At 43.8% G+C, this 22,103-nt stretch overlaps 1 protein-coding gene across 3 annotated transcripts in view; it reads left to right on the top strand.

Moving 5' to 3' along the window:
• Positions 1 to 16,817: 16,817 nt before the first annotated feature.
• TBL1XR1 (TBL1X/Y related 1) overlaps positions 16,818 to 22,103 on the top strand; it is a 188,285-nt gene continuing 182,999 nt past the window's right edge. The window contains exon 1 of one of the 3 annotated variants that reach the window (XM_019946181.3): positions 16,818 to 16,907. The gene's annotated coding sequence lies outside the window, so the exon portion shown is untranslated. Of the gene's footprint in view, positions 16,908 to 17,640; positions 17,702 to 22,103 lie in introns of those variants that run through there. The other 2 variants (XM_019946175.3, XM_019946177.3) reach the window with 2 other exon arrangements.

Raw genomic sequence — 22,103 nt, 5'->3', positions numbered from 1 at the left:
CTTTTAGTGTACACAACACCAGCTTTCCTGAAAGTTGGGGGAAAGTTGTCCACGTTTTTCTTTTAGTAGCCAAAAAGGACTATGTTTAGAAGTAAATGATGATGCAATTTGGTCCATTCACATCTCTCTATATGTAGAGAAATTCGAGAAAATCACAAAGCACATTTAATCAGTTATTTGCTTTGTACAGAGACATACATGTATAGAATTGTCAAAATCCCCTCATTGTTAGGTAAGGCCTGGAATAAAGTGGCAAAATTGGGGCTTAGCCTCCAACCTGCTCCCTCTGGCCACACCCTGGGCCCTGGCCAGTGGGAGGTCCCAGTGGAAGAAGGTGTATCTAGTTCTAATTGGTCTACCCAGAAGAGATACAAAGACCTGGGTTTGCTGGCTGAGGCCCTCGATGGCCCTGGTCTCATGAGTAAGAAGGACAAAGGAAGTAACCCAGAAAGTGACTTTCTCATGCGGGCATAGGGATGATTGTATCAACTGGCCCTCCTGAGCTCTGTGCATCTGGACAGCACGGATCTGAGGCTGCAGAGTATAGGGCCACATACTTGGTGCTTTGCTAGAGGGAGTGGGATGGACCTATTCCTGCACAAAACATGCACTTCTTTGCCAGAAGGTGTTTATATGACTGGCCTGGCTCTCAAAGAATATCACCTTATTTGTATGCTGAAAACGATAGACCCCTGGTCAATACTACTTTATGGCTCTAATGGAAAAAATACTCAATAACTTGCTCTCTTCCCACCTCCTTATAGTTGTCTTCTTCCCCCTTGACCCTAAGTACTCCTTGACCTAGAATCCCAGGGTGTTAGAAATTGAGAATCCTTTGAGACCAAACCCGGCCACCTCTTGCTTTCTGCATGATAGAACTGAAGCCACTTTGCCCTTTCTGCCCCCACTTAATTCTTCTGATATCCACTCATATTTTATATCATTTACAGCTTTTGGAAAATATGAGTTAGAAAAATTTGCTCACTGCAAATCTTGCTCTGCCTAGTCTCAACCCAAAACTAAGCAGTATGAGAAGAGAAAGAAAGAAAATGAGAAACCTACATGTTTTGAAATTTTAAAGCATTGATGACATTCATTATATTATTTGTATGCCATGCAAACCTTTTATTTCCTTAGTTAAAAACTTCTCTGAGAGCAGGGGCTGTGTCTTTTACATGATCTTTTAATATATATGGATTCTAGCACAGTATCATGAATGCCTAAGAGTATAATAAGTGTTATTTGTTGACGATGAGCCACTCTATCCCCTGGCCTCCTAGGAGGATCCCACATAATCATCCCAGACAGACAAGAATCCATCCTGCTTTGAAAGACCTACAGGGAGTGAGAATCTAAACCTTCTTCCATAACTCATTTCAGTGTCTAATAAAGCTTAGTGTCTGCTGGAAGATTCTTCCCAAGAAGGTGGCATCTGGGAATGTTGCAGAGTAAATGCTGAACTTCTTCTAAGGCCTTGGAGCCCGTCACTTGAATGACTAGGAACTATCCTGGGGGAATGGGTGGGTGCTGGTGGGGAAGGTAGTCATAGGAAGAAAAAGGGCAGAGATTAGGTTTCTTTGCGGCTCAGAGGAAGTGGCATTGTTCACACTTGCTAGCAGAACTGCCCAGTGTTAAGGATTTGGGATGGGTAGAAGTCAGGAAGCTGTGGAGCTGGGGAGAGCTCTATGATGGAGGAAGGCAAGTCTGCCACTGGCTACCCAGCTGTTTACATCCCTCCCTGGAGCTGACTATGATGATAAAATTGCCATTAGTATTCTCCATTAATATTCCGTGGTCATCAGTGTTAGTTCCTGTTAACAGGAAAGGAATGTGCATACCCTAGCCATGCTACAAATGAGATGAATGCTTCCTTTGCAGTGTGTGTGTGTGCACACACACATGTGCAAATGAAAGGGTTTGTGGAGGTGCAAACCTGGAGTGACAGGAGGTGAATAAAAGAAGGATTAGAAGGACCCTAGCAACCTCTCAGGCCAAAGCAGACTAAAGCAAGTGATCCAAATCAGGGCTGAAAATCAAAGCAGATGCCCAAAGGAACTCAAATTCAGTGAAAGCCTAGGACAGGAAGTGGGAGGGCAGAGTTGGAGGCGGAATAAGGATCTAAGTGAGGAAGTGCAGGTCAGAGAAAGTAGGCCTGCTGAGATATCTGGCACTGGAAGGGATGAAACAGAACTGAGCCTCCAGGAAAATGGGTTGGCAAGATGGAGTTGAGAAGTAAGTTTCAGCCTAATGGTTGGGATACATGGCAGGGCTTCCATCCGCCCTGTGCCCTGGGCTAGTGGAAGGGCTCAGGAGTGCTGTGAGCGGAGGACCTAGGCTGAAGGAAGGCATGTTGGTGGCCTGGCCTCCTCCCTGCCAGGGGCCTGGAATGAAATGCAACTGGATGAAGTAGGTGCCACTGGTTAGATCTGAGAAAGTATTTGGACCGGGAAAAACCAAGACAGTTTTCAAATTCTGTTGTGCCCTGATTGTCTGGAAGAGAGAACAAGGCCTGCATCTAGCTAGAAGCTTGTTTTGCGGTAGCTGAGACTGGGCAAGGTTGGGGCACACAAGGCCTGTGGAGGGAACTCGTACCTCAATGACAACCAAGTAATCAGTTACTTAGGAGAAGAATCTAAGTCAATTTGGGTGAAAAGCGCCCTGGTCCACCGTGCCTTAGACAGTCCTTCTCAGGGTCCCCACAAACAGAGAAGGCAGCTGGTTGGAGAACACTAGGAAGCAGTGGAACTAAAACCCTAGGATAACACAAGAAGCCCTAAGTGGTATTAAGAGCTTGGAGAGGAAGTGTGGGTGGAAGGGTAAGTCATAACTAGTGGCTTGTAAGCCTTCTAAGGACTGTCAACCCCTTGGAACAGAACAAAAGCTCCATTCACTTGTTCCAGGCCCTGTTTCTTGTTAGCTCCCACAAGTCATTTTCTATAGCCCTGCAGGAACCTGATGTTACTTTGCTCAAATTGTAAATGATTTATTTTATGAATGCTGAATAACAGGACCATGGTTAAAGGAAATAATCTTCACATATAAGAATCCTTGATCTGCTCCCTAAACACTTCTTTTCTTCCCTCCCTTGTGTGTGTGTGTGTGTGTGTGTGTGTGTGTGTGTGTGTGGTGTGTGTTGATTGGAACATCTGTTCTAGATATCAGCATCATCTTTAAAGCACACATTTTGAGGAGCTTTCAGATCAATAACTTGAATTCAAGTCCAAAACTGGCCAGAGCCCTAAATACCATTCCTACTTTTCTTGGCACTTTCCAATTTCTTTGGCAAATATCTGTGAAAAATAATGAAATACTGTTTAGTAAACATTTTGGTTATAGTGGGCCTTTTGTACACTCTTGCTTATGTGTTATTATGTACCTGTTTTACATTAAATCAAGCTGGAGCATTTAACATATTTACCAAATGCAAACCTGATCTGAGAAAATACCGGGATTTCTATAACACTATATTAGCTCAAATATTTCCTCTATAAATCAGGGATACATTTATACCTATATATCTATAGATACAGATATATGAGATTATATGCTTTAGAAAACAATGTTTTACCACAAACTGATCGAGGCTTAAGAAATTGTGAGGGTGTGGGTATGGGTCTTACTTATTACTACTATCCTGATCTCATATTTTTAAAAGATTAGAGAGAAAGGAATCCTTTTTCTATATTTTGGGTGCATTTTATAATCCTCTTATTTAAGCACTTCTCAAAGTTCTCATCCTGCTACCCTTAATGGTAGAATGTGTGCCCCTGTAGGCTGACTGGGGGAAGGATGGGGGTGGGGAGTCTGAGGGGGGGGCCCTACATTTGCTGCCTACAGCTCAAAAGGTCTTTAGAATTTCTTTTATTTGAAAACTCCATAATTTCTCTTGGTTACGCTATAAAAATACCCCCCCCACACACACAATACACCCATGAATAAACCAACCCTTCAGAACAGTATACATCTAAAAGCATTGTTTCTCATGTTCATACTAATTTATCAGATGGAATAGTTTGGCATCATGCTTACGCATAGGTTTGGTTTGGTTTTCTTTTGTTCCTAGTCAATTCTGTAAGTGGTAAACTTGAACACAGCGTTCTAAAAGACTCCAAATGAAAAGCTGATCTACTGTTCCAGACGTATATAATAATAACAGCTCACCTTGAGTGCTTCCTCTGTGCCTTGTACATTAATAAATAAAACAAGCATAATCTTTGCCATTAAGAAGTTCATGGTGTAGGGAACCCTCCTACACTGTTGGTGGGAATGTAAATTGGTACAGCCACTATGGAGAACAGTACAGAGTTTCCTTAAAAAGAACTAAAAATAGAGCTACCATATGACACAGCAACCCCACTCCTAGGCATATATCCAGAGAAAACCATAATTCAAAAAGATGCATGCAGCCTGATGTTCACTGCAGCACTATTTACAATAGCCAGGACATGGAAGCAACCTAAATGTCCATTGACAGAGGAATGGATAAAGAAGATGTGGTAGATATATACAATGAAATATTATTCAGCCATAAAAAACGAAATAGTGACATTTGCAGAGACGTGGATGGACCTAGGGACTGTCATACAGAGTGAAGTAAGAAAGAGAAAAACAAATATCGTATAATATTGCCTATATGTGAAATCTAGAAAAATGGTAGAGATGAACTTATTTGCAAAGCAGAAATAGAGGCACAGATATAGAGAACAAATTTATGGTTACCAAGGGGGGAAGGAGGAGGGAGTGGGATGAATTGGGAGATTGGGACTGACATATATACACTACTATGTATAAAATAGATAACTAATGAGAACCTACTGTATAGCACAGGGAACTCTACTCAGTGCTCTGTGGTGACCTAAATGTGAAGGAAATCGAAAAAAGCATGGATATATGTACACATGTGACTGATTCACTTTGCTGTACAGCAAGAAACTAACATAACGTTGTGAAGCAACTATACTCCAATAAAAATTAATTAAAAAAAAGTTCATGGTCCAGTGGACGAGACAGACTGTAAACCAAATAATTAGACAAATGCACATGAAATGGCCACTGTGATAAGCACTGTGAAGGAGCAGAGTCCTGTTAGAAAGAGATCATATGAATAATGGGGACATTTGATCTTGTCAGGGGTCAGGAAAGTCTTCCCAAGGAAGTGATGCTTGAATTGAGACCAGGGGGTAGGAGTGAAAGTGTGGGGTTAACTAGGAAGAGGGAGGGTTTGGAGGTTAGCACGGGGAGAGCAGGTGGCCCAGGCAGCTGTTACTGCAATGGCAAAGGCTTTGTGGTGGGAGGGAGCACAGTCCATGCACTGAACTGGAAAAACTCAGCGTGACCACAACACAGCCCGGGGCAGAGGGGCACATGCAGGTGGGGCTTCAGAGAAGTTTGGGCATTAGAGGTTTTAAGCTGCTTCATGCAAACGTTTTGGAGGAAAGCCGGAAAGGAAGCAAAGACTAGGAGGTTATTGCAGATGAGAGCCACTGCTCCTTGGTCTAAGTACCAAATATATAGAGATACATAGAATTCATAGGATATAAAGGGATCTCTAAGATAAAATGTATTTCAAACCTTCCAAGTATTAATTTACCTAGACTACTCCAAGTAGATAATTATTTGTAATTTTAAACCTCCACAGAACATTTTCCTAAAATTTACTGTGGGGCAGTTCTCTTATTACTGTTTCTTGGTTAATTAGGCAGTCTAGTCGGCCTGCCTTGGTCAACACAGGAACCGTTGTCAGGGAGATTGCAATGGGCCACCCAGGCAAGGGGAAATGTAATGAATTCAGTAAGTGCTTCCTAGTGTTCCCTTTAAGCAGGACCCAGGCAGGATTTGTGAACTAGGGGAAATTGTTTCTAAGACCTTTCTGCCCCAGCCAGTGGCCACTTTCAGACCTCTAAGCCATGGTGGACCAAAGCTTCTCAACTGGATGTTTCTCTTGACCCCTTCCCCTCTCTCATTTTTTTCTTCCCAAACTTCATGTTCCTACTGAAAACTTTTCTGTCCTTTGCCCCATATCAATAACCTTTCCCTGTATTCCATTATACATTGTCTCTCTGACACTTTAAATTCATGTGAAGTGTATTGGAACGTTCTAATAATTATTTGGATGCCATGATCTCCTGTAAATTTTTAGGTTAAAAAAAAAAAGTGTTATAAGTTCCCTCCCCTTTTCCCACCTCCCTGCCTTAAAACTATGCCTTTGTGTTAAGAATAGCTCTAGTAAATAGCAGTTCAAGTTCAAGGTGGGAAGAGAAGAACTGTTTTGTGTCTAGCTATGAGATAGATAATTTGGGGCAGATGGTAGGACAATGAGCTGCCCCTCTAATAGCAAAATTTGTAAAGCTGCTTTTTTTTATAGCTGAGCTTCCTTATTGCATATCTGGGCTCTTCAAAGGAGGCATTATGACTGAAAGTCAAGTTTACTTAAAGGTACAGTTTCTTCCTGCTGAGGTCAGGCTCTTCTCAAAGACATTGGGACATTCCATTTTTGGGTACTGAGAGAAAAGTTTGCTGCTCCACTTTCTCTGAAATAGAGTAATACTGAGTATCATTGCTCTGCAATATTGTCTTGGGCATCAGTTCCCGAATGGAATGTGGCATGAAACATAAGTCTTGCAGAGTTGCTCATGTGTGCAGCTGTGCAGGGCATGATAATCCCCAGAGCAAACTTTGGGGTTGCCAAAAAGAGTTAGTCCTGTAGCACCCCAGTGGAACATACCTCGCTCAGATTTCGAGATGCATCACCAGGGTCAGAACATTACACCCTTTTCCTCATCACAGTGATCCTCCAATTCCTTGGAGGGCCCTAGTTTGAGGTAAGTGGCCAGTTTTGGAGAGGAGGGCAGGGTCAGACTCAGATAAAATGGTGAGGTTTACCAATGATTTCTCTAGATCGGGAGTTGGCAAACTATAACCCGCAGACCAAATCCAGCAGCAGCCTGGAGCTAGGAATGGTTTATACTTTTTAAAAGGTTGGAGGTAAAAACAAACAAACAAACAAAACAGAGAAGAACATGGCCCGCAAAGCCTAAAGTAGTTACTATCTAGCCCTTTACAGTAAAAGTTTGCCCCCCAGCTTCCGAGCCCGCCATGTCCCTTTCTCTGCCCTCACTCCTCTGTAGCTCCTTTCTGACTCCTCATTAGAAGGAAGCCTGGCCCAGCTCTCAGCTCCAGGTGTACTTACTCAAGAGAGCTAATCCTTCTGCCCAAAGGCAAACCCATTGACCTGGCTGCCTTCTTCCAGCTGGAGGGAGGACTGCAGTCTGCTTCTACTCCTCCTTTCCTCCTGCCCCCTTCCCCTGGCTTCTACCTCATGCTATGGTTGGAGCTACCCTTCCTCAGGCTGTGGGTGCCCCAGTTCTCAATGCCTGGGGGCAAGGGTTTCTGCCAGCCAGGAGCTTCTGGAGACCGAGGGTCTCATGCATCCCTCGCTAGAGTAGTGAAGATGTCTGCTCCTTGAGACTTCCTCGGGTTCTGACACCTGTGATCCTAAGAGAGGCCTCCCAGGACCTCCGGGCTGGCTTGTGACCCAGAATGCTCTCTGGCTGCAGCAGTTCTGTCCCCACCCCCACCCCTGCCAGGCTCAGATCTGCTTGCTGTGTGGAGTGGTGGTTAAGGGTATGAACTCACCTGCCTAGATGAAAATCCAGCTCTGACATTTATAGCTAGGGAACCTCAGGCAAGTCACTTAACCAGCCTGTGATTTGGTTTCCTCATCTGTGGACAGGGGATAATAATAGTTCCTCATTCATCTGGCTGTGGCGAGGATTAATGTTAATCTGCATCAAATGGTTTTGAACAAAAGGCCTAACACATGGTAAGTACTCAATAACATGCTCGCTCTTACTACTGTTTGATGTTCTGAGGTTAGCTGTGTCATGAGCTGGTCTTGGCCCAGGTCTCTACTTCCTCTGGCTGTAGCTCAAAGTGACTTCTGCTCTCAAAGTTAGTCAGGCCACCCCCCGGGGGGTAGGCAAGACTTCCAAACAGGTGAAATGTGTTTAAGAGGCTTCCCATAGCTCTTATTCTTTATACCTTTTATTATGCAGAATAATGACTAAAATACCTTGCTTTTGAAAGGAGGTTGTGATCTACTTTCACAAACATTATTTCATTAGAGGCGTGGGACAGCCCTGTGAAATAGCTGGCACGTGGTAGTCACCCACAGACGTTGACCGAGTGATGGAGATGGGCTGTGAGCCTGCCAGTTAGCAGGATGATGAGGTGTGGCCATGCAGAACTGGCCACTTCGGAGCAATCTTGTTAATGTGCTCCCTACTTTATTCATGAGGAAGCTGAGTTTCTGAGCTGCTTGTTGCTTTGTCTAAGATGACACACAACTCGGATAGAGCTGCATCTAGAACCCAGTTCCTCTGACCTCTGCACTAGCCCCGTGGTTGTTATACCTATCACTAAATGTGTCTAAAATCAAGTTCATTTTATTTGATTCAATGCTAACCTGGGTACTGGCATACACAGTCTTTCCTTTGTGTTGCTCAAGGAAGATCACATCAAAAGCTGTAGAAAGGGAGGGAGGTCCTGTGCCCCATGAGGAGTTCTCTGAGTCTCTGCAAAGGACAGTGACTTTCAAGAGTGTCGGAAGGAAGTGAGCACAGGTGCTCAGTGACTTCCCCTCTCTTATTGGAGGGGACTTGCCACGGGACACATAATTTCTCTCGCCCTTTGCCCCTGGGAGAGCAGTTTCCCCTGTGGGGAAGGGCTGTGACTATTCAGTTCTGTCTGTGGCTGGGTGGGATAAGTTTAGGGGAAGGCAAGTATTAGGAAGCCCATTTAGTTGTATATCTAAGCTTTGATCTCCAAAAAGTAGAAAAATAGAAGATCAAGAACTAAAATAAAGACATTTAACCAAATTTGAACACAATCTACCAAATGCGTTCCACAGAATGCTAGCTTTGCAAGATTTTGAAAGGTATGTCTTTGAAAAGGGGGTTCAAAGGGTTTATAAGATGTTCATACTGCAAGGTTTCTCAGTCTTTAACATGCTAACGAATATTGCAAATCTCTAGAAGGTGGATTTAACATGTGAGATTTCCCAGCTTTCTTTAATGTTGAACCTTTTACTCCCCAAAGTGCAGGCTATGTGCCCATGATGAGTGGAACACAATTTAAGAAATCTTAACATAAGGGCATTTGGCGTATTCTTATAAAGTGAAGTCTGCTCACTTTCCAGTGGCCATAATAAGGGCGTGTGTGTGTGTGTGTGTGTGTGTGTGTGTGTGTGTTCAGAACTGCAGAGCCAGCCACAGACATGAGAATGTGCACAGTTAATTTCTGTAAGAATTGTAGTCCCATCAGAGAAGAATAAAATACAAACAATTCAGAATAAAATGAAATAGTTTATAAACTGGTTGAATTCCGCTATGTGTGTCAGCAATCTAGCAGTAGGGGTACAAATACGAATCACTTGGAAGAAGTAGGTTCAGCCAGAATCTGTGAGCAGGAACGGTGGCAAGACCACTACCCACCTGAAGGCAAGAATTTGGGGTTCCCATTGGCGGCATTAAGGAGGGTTCAGTATGTCTTACCAGCTGTGAGAAATGCTACTCCGATGTCTGCATCTCCAGCCAGACCTCTCAGGACAATTAGCCACTTACCCTAACTCACCTGGGCCAGTAGAATTTTTTATTTAAAGCATGTTTCTTTTAGCCTCAGTAAAGCATAAAGTTAAATAAAGAGATAAGTATATCAATACTTACTTAAAGCTTATGTACTTAAACTTTTTAAGTCTACTAAATTTTTTATTCTATGCTTAGAAATAACTTGTGCATATTTGTATTTGATGTTTTAAACATTTGTAATGTTTAAGACAATTTGACGTTTTAGAATGCCTGACAGGTTGTCCTTGTGATGCCAGTTTAAACCATCTATGTGAGCTCTGTAATTGATTTCGATTTGTGATTTCCAGTGAAAAGATACAAGAATTTTATTAAATCTGTGTTTTTGTTATATTCAAAAGACCTTAAGATTCATCATATTTTATAATTAGTTTATCATATTTATGAGCATTACTTGTGATTCTTTTGTTTGTTGAGCAATGAAGTATTTTATCATTTATTTTATTTTATTTATTTATATTTTTTGTCTGCATTGGGTCTTTGTTGCCGCGCGCCGGCTTTCTCTAGGTACCGCGAACGGGGGCTACTCTTTGTTGCAGTGCGCGGGCTTCTCATTGTGGTGGCTTCTCTTCTTGTAGCTCGCGGGCTCTAGAGCGCAGGCTCCATAATTGTGGTGCACGGGCTTAGTTGCTCCGCGGCATGTAGGATCTTCCAGGACCAGGGATCGAATCCATGTCCCCTGCATTGGCAGGTGGATTCTTAACCACTGCGCCACCAGGGCAGTCCAATGAAGTATTTTAAAAAGAAGATCGAGTACATTAAATGTATAAATGAAGTTTAATACTTCAAAGGAATTTAACCAGATTGTAAGCATTCACTTAAAAGAGAGACTTAGATATGGAGCTTGAAAGCTTAAAGGAAAACTAGGTTTTCAAATTTGTAATAAATAAAACTGAATTACAACATGTTGCCTTCTTTGCCCACAAAACCTGTGTTCGAGAACACGCGACACCCAAACTGCCACGTGGGAGCATTGGAGGTGCTGAGAGGTAGGGAGTGAGTGGGGCAAAGGTCTTCCTCGTGTAATCATTTCTTCCTTGTGTAGATGCACTAATAGCTCAGAGTGCAAGTGACTGAATGCAGCTGGTTTATTATAACCACTGCATTCAATAAGCATTTTTTGAGATTCTGATCTAGCAGATGTGGGTCGTATAAATGAGATTAAGATGTGGTTCCTCCCCTTAAGCAGTTTCTCCTTTTTTCCACTTTGCATTTCTCTCCTCTGTTCATGGAAGGACTTTGCAGCAACAAACACTTGCACTTTCTTGACTTGACCTGCTTAGTTGCACTCAGTGGAAAGGCAGACAAGGCTCTCAGACAGCCTTGAGTGCAAATTCTTGTTTTGCCATTTGCCACGTGAACATAGATAAGCTATTTGGTCTTGTTACTTTAGTTTCCTCATGAATCAAACTGAGATAACAGTATTATTTACCTTTACAGGTTTTCGAGAAAATTAGGGACAGCAAAGATAAAAGTGCTTGGTAACAAGCAATAAGCTTCAATAACTGGTAGCCATTAATATGACCTATGGTTTCTTTCCATCAATGTCCTTGCACAGACAGAATGTCACCTTATATCCACCCGTGATAAAATATGTTTAGGCTTCTGAGCCCATCAAGAGCAGGGGAGACATTTGGGGCAGGAGACAGCTGAAGGTAATAGAGAACTCTTCTTTACCTACACTCACTCTCTAGCCACTTGTATCCACAACTGTGATTTCAAATATCCTTACTTAACTGATGAGTCCCAACGTTATATTTTCAGCTCTGATACCTCCTCTGAACACCAGATATGCATATCTGGCTCCGTATTTGACATCTTCACGGGGATGTCTGATTGTCACATCAAACTCTAAAACATAACTCTTGATTTTTCCCTCATAAACTTTCTCCTCTCCCAGACTCTCCCATCTTGATAAATGGACAGTCCATTCTTCTACTTGCTTGGTCTAAAATCTCAGAATCATCTTTGAGTCTTGTGTTTCTCTCGCATGCCACAAATATATTTCCTGATCCTTGTACACAGAGTTTAGCTTCTTTTAACCAGCTCTTGCCACCATCCTCCATGCTGCCAACCTCTCATTGGGATTTTTGCACTAGCCCCTAACTGGTTGTCCCCTTTCCACTGTTGCACGATTGCACTTAACACTCTGCATAGTAAAACAGAAGTCGCATCAAGTCACTTCTCCACTCGAAACCTTTCAATGGCTTTCCGTCTCATGAAAAGAAAAAGGCCTTCACACGTGGTCCCTGGCTCCCTCTCCCGCCACGCCTTGGCTGACTTTGTGCCTGTCAACTGGCATCATTTTTATTCCTCGAATACAGCAGGCTTGCTTTGGCCTCTGTTCTTATGTATTTGACATTCCCTCTGCCTTCTTCTATTTGCCACTCATCCCCCAACTTCATTTTGTTTCCTGCTCACAGGTCACCTTAACTGAGCAGCCTCTTCTAAAAGCCCCATCTAAACTAACGTATTCTCCCAACCCTCTCCCCACCTTATTTTACTTAAGCTTGCTACCTGTTATTTACCTGACTTACTAGCAGCTAGGTATGGTCATATGCCCAAGTTCTGGCCAGTTAAGTACGAGTAGAAGTGATAAGAACAACTGCCAGGACGAGTCCTGAAAGAGAAGACACAAGTCCTCTATCTCTCCTTCTTTCTGGCCCAGTGGCTGGAATTTGAATGTGATTGCGGGAGCTAGAAAAGCCACCTTAGACCACTAGGTAGGAGATAACGTGTTGAGCTAGTAGAACAATCTGGGTCCTTGATACCTTATCCGTTCTGGAATGCTTACATTTGAATGGCCATGTTAGAGAATAAGCTTTTATTTTGTTTAAGCCATTTTTTTATATTGCCTTTGTTACAGAAGTCAAACGATAGCCTAATGCAGAATATTTTTTGAAAGTCTGTCTGTCCTCCTAACCCCCACCTGACTGGACTAGACCATAAATTCCGTGCGAGTAGGGACTGTGTTTGGTTTACTGTAAAAAGCTTCTTGAACAGTGCCTGGTATGCTAAGCATTCAGGAAAAGTTTGTTGAATGAATGAACAGCAAAACCATCAACATAATGTGAGGCCTTGAGCACTGCCTGAGGAAGACCATGGCTGGTCAGTATAAGTAAGTGATTGGTACAGCAGTACGCTCTGTGTGTGGCTGGTTTTCTATTCTGACTAATCACAAAGGCAGGATACAACCTGCTATTTCCATTATCTGAGAGGCATAAATACTTGCAAGATGGTTGTGTGTTGCTTTTGTAATTTAAATGAAGACTCCCAAGTAAAGTTCATTGTTGTAATGAAATCGGGTCACAGAGTCATGGAAAACTGTGACAAGGTTCACGCTGATGAGGAAAGGTCACACATCGCATGCTAAGCACAGATGGAGAAAAGGAGCTTGTGTGCTGAGATCTTGAGATGTGTGGCTGAGATGTGTATCAGTGTGGGTGGCAAAAGCTGATAGCTGGAAGAACCACAGACAAAGAATTGCACAAACGGAGTCAAAATGAAACAGAAACATGTCACAGGGTGCTAGCAAGAAGCTTGGGGGTAAATGCTGCAGACATAAAGCCACTGATTTCATGGGTGAGTAACAATACGAAAAAGAGTTACAGTGCCAAGATAATATTTTTGGTATCAAATACCATTTTCATGCTATTAAGTTTGTTTTGAATATTTTAATTACATAGATCAGCTAATATATACAACTTAAAACATCACGGTGACTTTAAAAATATAGTAATGAGATCCTGAGGCCTGGGATTAAACCACCTTAATTTTAAAGTGTTCTATTTCCTGAGTGATAAAATTTGCAAAGGTATAGGCTATCTTGCCATACCACATAACCTGTAATATTACTGAAATAAAACAAGTCAAGATTTGTTTAGTCATTTTATAATACACATGTAACTTCTGGTAACAGTTACTGGTAAGAAGTTTCTCTTCCTTGAGAAGTTAGCTAGAAAGTTCAAGAGAACTTTCTTCATAATGTGCCTCTTTGCTTTAAAATTTCTTAGTAACAGTAATTTCTCCTTTCTAGAAACATATTAACATTTATATTCAAAACATAAGGACGGCTTTTAGATTAGGACAAAGTACTGGAAATTGGTTGTTACCTCACTCTTGTGCCTAATTATTGCTTGCATTTTGGGGAGGCCTCTGATCTGGTATGCTGGATGTGTTGGAATGACTAGTGGGTGGAGTAACAATACATGTGCCCTTTGTATGGTGGCTCTTTTATCTGAGTATTTCATGTTGAAGCCACCATGTCATATCAGATAGGTTCTGGAATATAGAAATCCAAGTGATCAAAATATGGCCTCCTTTAAAACCCCTTCGCTGAGAGAATCAAGGCTTTTCCACATTTGGTACTGTTTTTGTCCGAAGGGTGCTTCAAGTCTGTCTTCAGTGAACATAGCGGAGGAAGTTCACTTTACTGGAACAAGCTTATGGCACAGGTCCCCTTAGGTGACTTTTATTATGATATTCAAACTAAGTCAATTATGCACAGAAATACCTTGTAAACAAATGCATCGATTATTATTATCATTGTGATAATAACAATTTAGGAATTTCTGTTAGGAAAGGAGGGAGCTTGGTGTAGGGTATAAGAATTTCAGGCTAGAAGCCCGGGACCCCATGAAACTGAGGGAGGGAATGAGGTCATTTTGAAGGAAGATAAGTCTGGGGTCCCAGGTTTGGAGATGACCCTATTAAGAAACGGTGTAGTTGGGAAGTCGTCATTCACTGGATGAGTGGTTTGATTTTATAGTAGCTGCTGCCTGGACGGGACCCACGCACAGTGGTGGCACAATGAAACTTCATAAACAAGCTAGGCCAGTAGATGTGTTTCATTGGGTGGCTCAGATAACGAACCCTAGCTGTACTGAGATAGCTTACTAATTGAAGAGAGGGTTATGCTTAGTGACATACATAGGTATGTCACTAAAAATATTGAAAAATAAAAGAAGAAAGATATATTCTCAGTGCTTCTGGAAAGCATCTTTGCAAAGGTACTAGTTCTCCAGTAAATAAGCCTAAGCTTTAGAATCACTGAAATGCAAAACTAGCTCTCTTTGTGCTGTTTCCCTGTACACTCAACACAAGTGTTTTGGAAACCTGCAGTTATCTGAATTCCCATCAGGTGACATTGTTTAATCTAACATTCCCTCTTTCATATATGAAAATAGCTCTAAGGACAAACCACCGAGATGCTTTGAACTCTCTTTCTGGTGGTTCAGAGGGAGTTTCCAATCTCACTCCCTTTCCTCTGATGGTTTTCCTGCCCCTCCTGCCTCGCCCCTCCCCCAAAGGTCTGGCAAGGCCTTCAGCTGCTCCTCCCCACCCCCCTCCAAGAGCTCATCAGGGGCAAGAGCCTCTGACCTTGGCCAAAAAAAGCACCTGTCTCATCACTGAGCTTATTAGGCCACCCGGAGTCCAGACGTGTAAAAGTTACTTCTAATGAACTTTTTTTTTGGTGTGAAAATTTAGGTCTCTGATATTGAGAGGAAAAGGCTATTGCTTCAAAATAATGACTACACCAATTTCCAAATATTGTTATGAAAGTAAGAAAGTAAGAAAGCAGAACCCCTTACCTAAAATGGCTGCAAAAATTGTTATTTTACTTTGAAGACAGTAATAACTGAAAATAACAACAAAAAGGTTTCTCTGAGGCCAAATCTTAAAATTAAAAGGGTAAGCTGCTTTCTTTACCCTAGGCTTATACAAAGGTCTGAGTAGGCTCCAAGACCTGCTTTTTGAGGACCTTGGATGAACACATTTGTTTCAAAAACTGTGAGGTACCTCCCTTTTTAAAAACAACCCGCTGCACTCATCATATTGTCACATTATCACTCATCTAAGTTGTACTCTATAAACCGCCTTGATGTGCTACACACATGCACGAAGTATACAAAGTGGATATACTTCTACTGTCTTTGCTGCCGTTGAGGTATATATGTTTAGTAAACATTTAGTTACATTATTTTATTTTTGTGAAACGCGAACTGATCGACCAAACCTTTCAAACAGACCCACCAGACGATAAATACCACCATATGTTTAATTCACAGTACATTTGGGCATAAACACTTCAATTACAGCTTTGTGTTTAGTATCAAAACCCTTTTCTTGTGTTAGTGTGTTTTCTCCACAGATCCCGTGTTCTGGATTACATTTTGAATATCGCTTATTACAGATAAAGCACCTTTCCAGGTACGCTTCTGAGAAACATATGTATTTACGCACACAAAGGTGCGTGCAAATCTTTTCACAAACAAACGTCCATATGATGCCTGCACCGCGCTCCCCTCACATGCTCACCGCGTGCGTGTGGCCCACAGGCCGCGCCGCGCAGCCCGGGTGCCCGCGGGGCCAGGCCGTCCCCGGACACGCGGGAGCCCCGCCGGCCTACCCAGAAAAGCTAACCGGCGTTTCCCCACCCGAGGCGGCACAAGCCTTCCCGCCCCCACCGGGCCCGGGGCCGCGCAGCCAACACCCAGGATGCCCCGCACCCGGCCGCGCACGGCGGTGGGGGCGGGGCGGCCGGGGGCCGGGCGACACCTCGGAGCGCCTGCGGGTCTGTCTTTCTTTTTAAAAGCCTGCGCCGCGCCCACCCAGCCCCCAGCGCCGCCGCGGCGGGCGGGAGGGAGAGGATCCGGGCCGGCAGTACCCACCCCACCCCCCCGCCGCGCCGCCGCCGCCGCCGCCGCCGCCGCCTCCTCCCCGCGTCCGCGGCGCCCCTCCCCCGCCGGCCCCTCCCCCGCGCACCCGCCCGCCCGCCCGGCGCAGGCCGCTTGGGTTTGTTTTGCTGCGCGGCCGCCGCCGCCGCGGGCCTCGCGAGCTCATTTGTGCCTGGCTGGTCCCCATTCCTCTCTCCCCAGTGTTGAGTGTCTGAGCCGTTGGCTGCTCCGAACCGTTTGGCTCTTTCCCTTAGTAACAGCTTTTACCTTCTGCCTCAATTCCTCTCCCCGCTCGCGCCCTTCCCCCGCGCGCCGCCTCCCCCCGCCGCCGGCCGCGTGCGCCCCCGCCCCTCCCCCCGCGGCGGGAGCACCTCCGCTCGCCACCTGGGGACCCGCGCCGCGCTCCCCGCCCCCGCCCGCCCGGCGCCCATCCCCCGCGCCCTCCGCTCGCCGGGGTTATAATTGCCTCTCACCCCCCGGAGGGGTTATTTTGGGGGTGGTTGGAGGTGGCGGCGGCGGCGAGGAGGGGAATTTCCTTGTGTCTCCATTCCCGGGAGGGGGGAGCGGCGTCGGAGGCCACGGTTTCCAGGTAAGCGCCGGGGGCCGGACCCCGGGGTGGGGGCGGCCGCGGGCCCGGGCGGGGGGCGCGGGCGGAGGCGGCCGGGGGGCGCCGGGCCGCCGGGGGGGATGGGCGCAAGTGGAACATGCATTTTTCAACTTGGCCCTTCGGGGAGCTGGGGGTTTGGCGGGGGAGGGGAGGGGAGGGAAGGCATTTAGGGTGCCCCATCCCCCCTTTTTGCTCTCAGGCTTCTTTGAAATGCTCACGTGCCTGCCCACCCCCTACCCTTTCCTGGTCCCGGGGGATCCTCACCCTTATTATGTTGTCCCCGAAAATGTGCACCTCGGCCTTCTCCCCCCTTTCACCCTTCGTGCATTTACACCCCCATTTTGTGTGTGTGTGTGTGTGTGTGTGTGTATATGTGCGGGAGGCTTTCAGGAAAGAATTTGCAGCAAATTGAATCAAGGAGCCATCATGAGGCCGACTCCTTTATAGCCTATTTTTAGCAGGGGAGAGGGATCTCTTCGGTGCACGTTATTTTGTTAAACCTCAGGCAGCAATGGAAATCCGCTCCCCTCCCGCGGCGCGGCCCCGGGCCCGGCGCGGCGACCCTGGCCGGCGTGCTGGGGGCTGCGGGCGGCTGTTGGGGCCGCGCGTCCCGGGCGGGGGCGGGGGCGCGGGCGGGGGAGGGGCGCGCGGCCGCGCTCCGGGACGTGTTTATTTGTAACTTAGTGCTTTTTATCGTCTTGAGGAGGTATTTGATAGAGCCTCTTTGAAGTTGGGTTCAGAAGTGTAGAATTGGCAAAGTTATTGCCAGCTTCCTGGTAAGTTTTGGGTGGCTCAGAGTCACATTATTTTCTGACAGTGTAAAGGCCACGTTGTGAGAGTGGTTTATCGGTAACTTCCTCTTTGCAACCGATGTCATTTTTTGAACAGAAGCAGACTTTTATAAGTGAAATATTAATCTGAAATGGCAGCTCGAGGGAAGACATGCGTGTGTTAGCGTGTTCAGTATTTTTGGAAGTTCCTAATTTGCTGGAACAGGGAGCACTTTGCAGTGGCAACCGAAAATAAATTTAGGTTGTGAAAATGGTGTGTTTCATGTAAAATTTGGGTTGTAATGGCTCTTAAAAGACGCTCCCATTGTTAGGTTATCTAATAATATTCTCGGAAATAATTGGGTGATTACAAATGACAAAAGTGTTGGAACCTAGTTAAAAACTAGGTTTTTTCCTCAGTGTCTGGAGTTTACTTAAAACCGTGGACTCTGTGGGCACCAAGGTGAAGAGTTTTAGTACTTATGTGATTATAGTTGACAGAGGGAAGTTGACTTTTGGCTTTCTTGTTTTCTAAACAAGACCCTTATGCTGATCTCAACAAGCTAGTTAATAAAATTTGGTGGGTGAAATGTGGGTTATTTTTAGTCTGAATGGTTTGATTCTTCCTCCCCCATATAATTAAGTAATTGTTTCTCTTTCCACCCCTTTTTTTTCCCTAAAGACTCCTTTATCAGGTTGGATAATAGAAGGCCCTGGTGGTGTTTTCATCTACTTACCTTAAAAAAAATTGTAATAAATATCCTGGTTACACGTTGAAGATAGAGTGAGTGACTTTTTGGTTTTACCAGTGTGGTTTATTTTCATTTTTTGTTAAATAAGACCCATGCTGCATTGGTGTATTTTAGTAATCTTGACTTCCTGGAACTGTATGTTCTCACCATTTTAATAAGTTTGTAGTCTAGGGAAATAGGGCACCTTTGTCTCCATGAAAACAGTGTGTGTGCTGAGTTGTATCATGGGAATTCATGGCAAGCAAGCCTCGGAAATTATCCTTGAGCGCGTTCTAGAAATAGTTAGCGTTTACCTGTGGAGGAGGAACAGCAGAAAGAAAATATGCCTGAAAGTGGTTAGGCGAGTGATTCGTGTTTATACTTTTTGCTCTTAAATCGAGGTTTTCCTGCTTCTTTGGAATATGAATTTTTTCTCCCAGTCCTGTTATGCACCATGTGATATATGTAATCACAACCATTAAGTCCATAAGTAACTACTACTTTTTGTCACTTGAGTTGTTAGAATCAGACCTAGAGGGCAAAATACTAAACTGTATGGGGGATGAAAACAATATGTACGTGGAGAAAGTTTTTCTTACTGTTAAGGAACTTAATTAAGGTATTTGTTAATGGCATAAGAATTGTTGCAGAGCTCACCATCAGTTTATAAGATGTTTTTATTTCAACGTGTACCAGCTTTGGTTATTAATATGGGACATACCCATGGTAAATGGAATGGCCCTTTGTGAAGGTTGTAGTTTTTCACTGGTTGCTTCAAAGAGGCAAGTATTTTAATACGTTTTTAGGCGTGTTTAGGAATCTTTGTTACCTGTGTTCACACCATAAGATTTATCATGATTACCATGATACATGCCTATCAAGAGAACGAGAAGTAACTGCTTCCTTTGTACTGGGAGAGTTTCAAGCTAATATGCAGAAAGGGCAGGAGCTTACTGTAAACATAGGGGTTACTGATAAAAAGAGATGTGACTAATGGACCTTTTAAATGACAACCTGTTGAACGAATACATCTGTTCATATATAACAATGAAATATAAGTACGACCTTGTCAAATGAGTAGCTAATAAAGGAGTTCTTCTCCAATATACTACAGCAGTTATTACTACAAAGAATTTTTGATTTGACACATTTTGATGAAGAAATAATTTGTTGGGTTTGTTCATTTTCTGTGTTATTTGTATAAAAAGAATTGAGAAGAATGTGAATAGTAGTAAGTCGGGGAGAGAGAGTGGCAGAAATATTGGCACTGTTCGGGACTTTGTATTTTTCTAGTACATGGAATTTGACTCATTTCAAATGGTGTTTATAGTATAAGTCATTGACGTGCAAAAAGAGAAAGCAGCTAACATTGAGACATTATACATCCCCATAGTACAGAAGGGCTAGGACCCCAGGGCTGAGTAGTAAAGAATTGGTAAGAGTATAGTTTGGTTTGGAGACCCCATGGTGGGATCTCCTGCTCTATCACCAGTAGATACTTGAATTAAAAAAAAAGCCTGTGTGAGAGAGCTTATGCTGGAGAGGTTTGCTGTTCACCTCCTCTGGGATTGGACTCCCTAAGAGTACAGTTAACTGCCCTGTTTGCAAGAGTCCAAGGAAAGGGACTCAGCTTGGGCTATACTATAGGAAAGGTGTGCGGTGCTTTCTATGTCATTTATATCCCAGGCTAATACTGAGGTGGGTAGTGTTGCGCTCTTTTTGTGGATGATACAACAGCAAGGTCAAGATAAGTTAATTCACTTGTTCAAGGCCACAAAAGGATCAAATGATGCACTAGGATTTAAACCTCGGTCTGTCTGAGCTCTAGTCCATGTTCTTTCTAGATGACTGTAGCTGTGCCAGAGTTTCAGCTGTTTCATCAGTCTTTAGATACCCTTGCAAAAACTGGTGTTCCCAATCAAGTTTATAATTCTGTACTTGTGAACTGGGATCTTTACTAACTGGGTCAAGTGATTGCATGGATAAATGAAATTCATAGGGCTCAAATACCATTGGCTTAACTCTCTAGAACTGTTTAATAAGATGCCATCTTCTTGTCAACTGCTGTATTTCCTACCTTTAGATTCATAGCGGTGACGTAGCCTCTCCACACACTGCCAGCAGAAATAGGAAATGTGGTTCCATACCTACAATTAATTAAGAAGGAAAAGTAAATAAGAGTATCTCACTTTTTCTTGTGTAAGAAAAATCATAAAAGTCTGTTTGTGCAGCATACTGATTCTATCAGGGGTTCTCAAGATGAACTGCCCAGCTTCAAATTCAGGCACCATCCCTTACTAATTATGTCACCTTGGGGGAGTAACTCCGCTATGTCTCAGTTTTCTCCTCTGTGTAATGGGACGGTCAACTTCAAAGAGTTGAGAGGATTAAGAGAGTTGTATGTGTGATGCAGCTGGAGATTATCATACTAAGTGAAGTAAGTCAGAAAGAAAAAGACAAGTACCATATGATATCACTTATATGTGGAATCTGAAATGCAGTACAAGTGAACCTATCTACAAAACAGAAAGAGACTCACAGGCATAGAGAATAGACTTGTGGTTGCCAAGGTGGTGTGGGAGAGGGAGAGGGATGGACTGGGACTTTGGAGTTGGTAGATGCAAACTATTACATTTAGAATGGGTAAACAGCAAGATCCTAATGTATAGCACAGGGAACTATAGATAATCCCCTGGGGGTAAACCATAATGGAAAAAGATACATATATTAAAAAAGAATGTATATATGTGTATAACTAAGTCACTTGCTGTACAGCAGAAATTATTAGCACAAGGTTGTAAATCAAACTATAATGAAAAAAGTCGTATGTGTAAGTTGCTGAGAACAGTAGCTGACAAACAAGCATCATGAAAATGTAAGTTGTTGAGGATGATAATGGGTTTGGATTTGAAGTTTGTTTCTTTGTATTACATTTTATTTGCTTGTTTTTTAAGTAGGGGCATAATGTCATAGAAAGTATTTGGCAGTTTTATTTCCTGAATTTTTGGGCAAAATAGTCGAAATAAGCTTGGCATAATTTATTTACTCCTGAAGTTGTGATTTAAGGCTTACTTGAAGAATTAGGTTGGGTTTTATTTCATTTTATTTTAAAAATTTAATTTATTTATTTTTGGCTGCATTGGGTCTTCGTTGTTGCGCGTGGGCTTTCTCTAGTTGTGGAGAGGGGGGCTAACTTCGTTGCGCTGCGTGGGCTTCTCGTCGTAGTGGCTTGTCTTGTTGCGGAGCATGGGCTCTAGGCACGCGGGCTTCAGTAGTTGTGGCACGGTGGCTCAGTAGTTGTGGCTCACGGGCTTAGTTGCTCTGCGGCATGTGGGATCTTCCCAGACCAGGGCTCGAACCCGTGTCCCCAGCATTGGCAGGCAGATTCTTAACCACTGCGCCACCAGGAAAGCCCTAGTTTGGATTTTAACGCTAAGGGAAACAATACCAAGTTCCATAGTTGGTGTAGGTAGTGGTGGGTCTTTTGTGTGTCTTTGTTGCCGTTCTTCTGTCACTTGGGCTTGAAATTTTTAAATCTGCTCGCAGCATTTGAAAACATTTTTTAACTCTTTTTTTTTTTTTTTTTTTGGTGGTACGCGGGCCTCTCACTGTTGTGGCCTCTCCCGCTGCGGAGCACAGGCTCCAGACGCGCAGGCTCAGCGGCCATGGCTCACGGG

This window comes from Tursiops truncatus, chromosome 4 (genome assembly GCF_011762595.2).
Source record: "Tursiops truncatus isolate mTurTru1 chromosome 4, mTurTru1.mat.Y, whole genome shotgun sequence".
In the NCBI taxonomy this organism is placed as follows: Eukaryota; Metazoa; Chordata; class Mammalia; order Artiodactyla; family Delphinidae; genus Tursiops; species Tursiops truncatus.
Note: the sequence above shows the minus strand (reverse complement) of the source record. Positions and strands in the feature narration are given on the sequence as shown.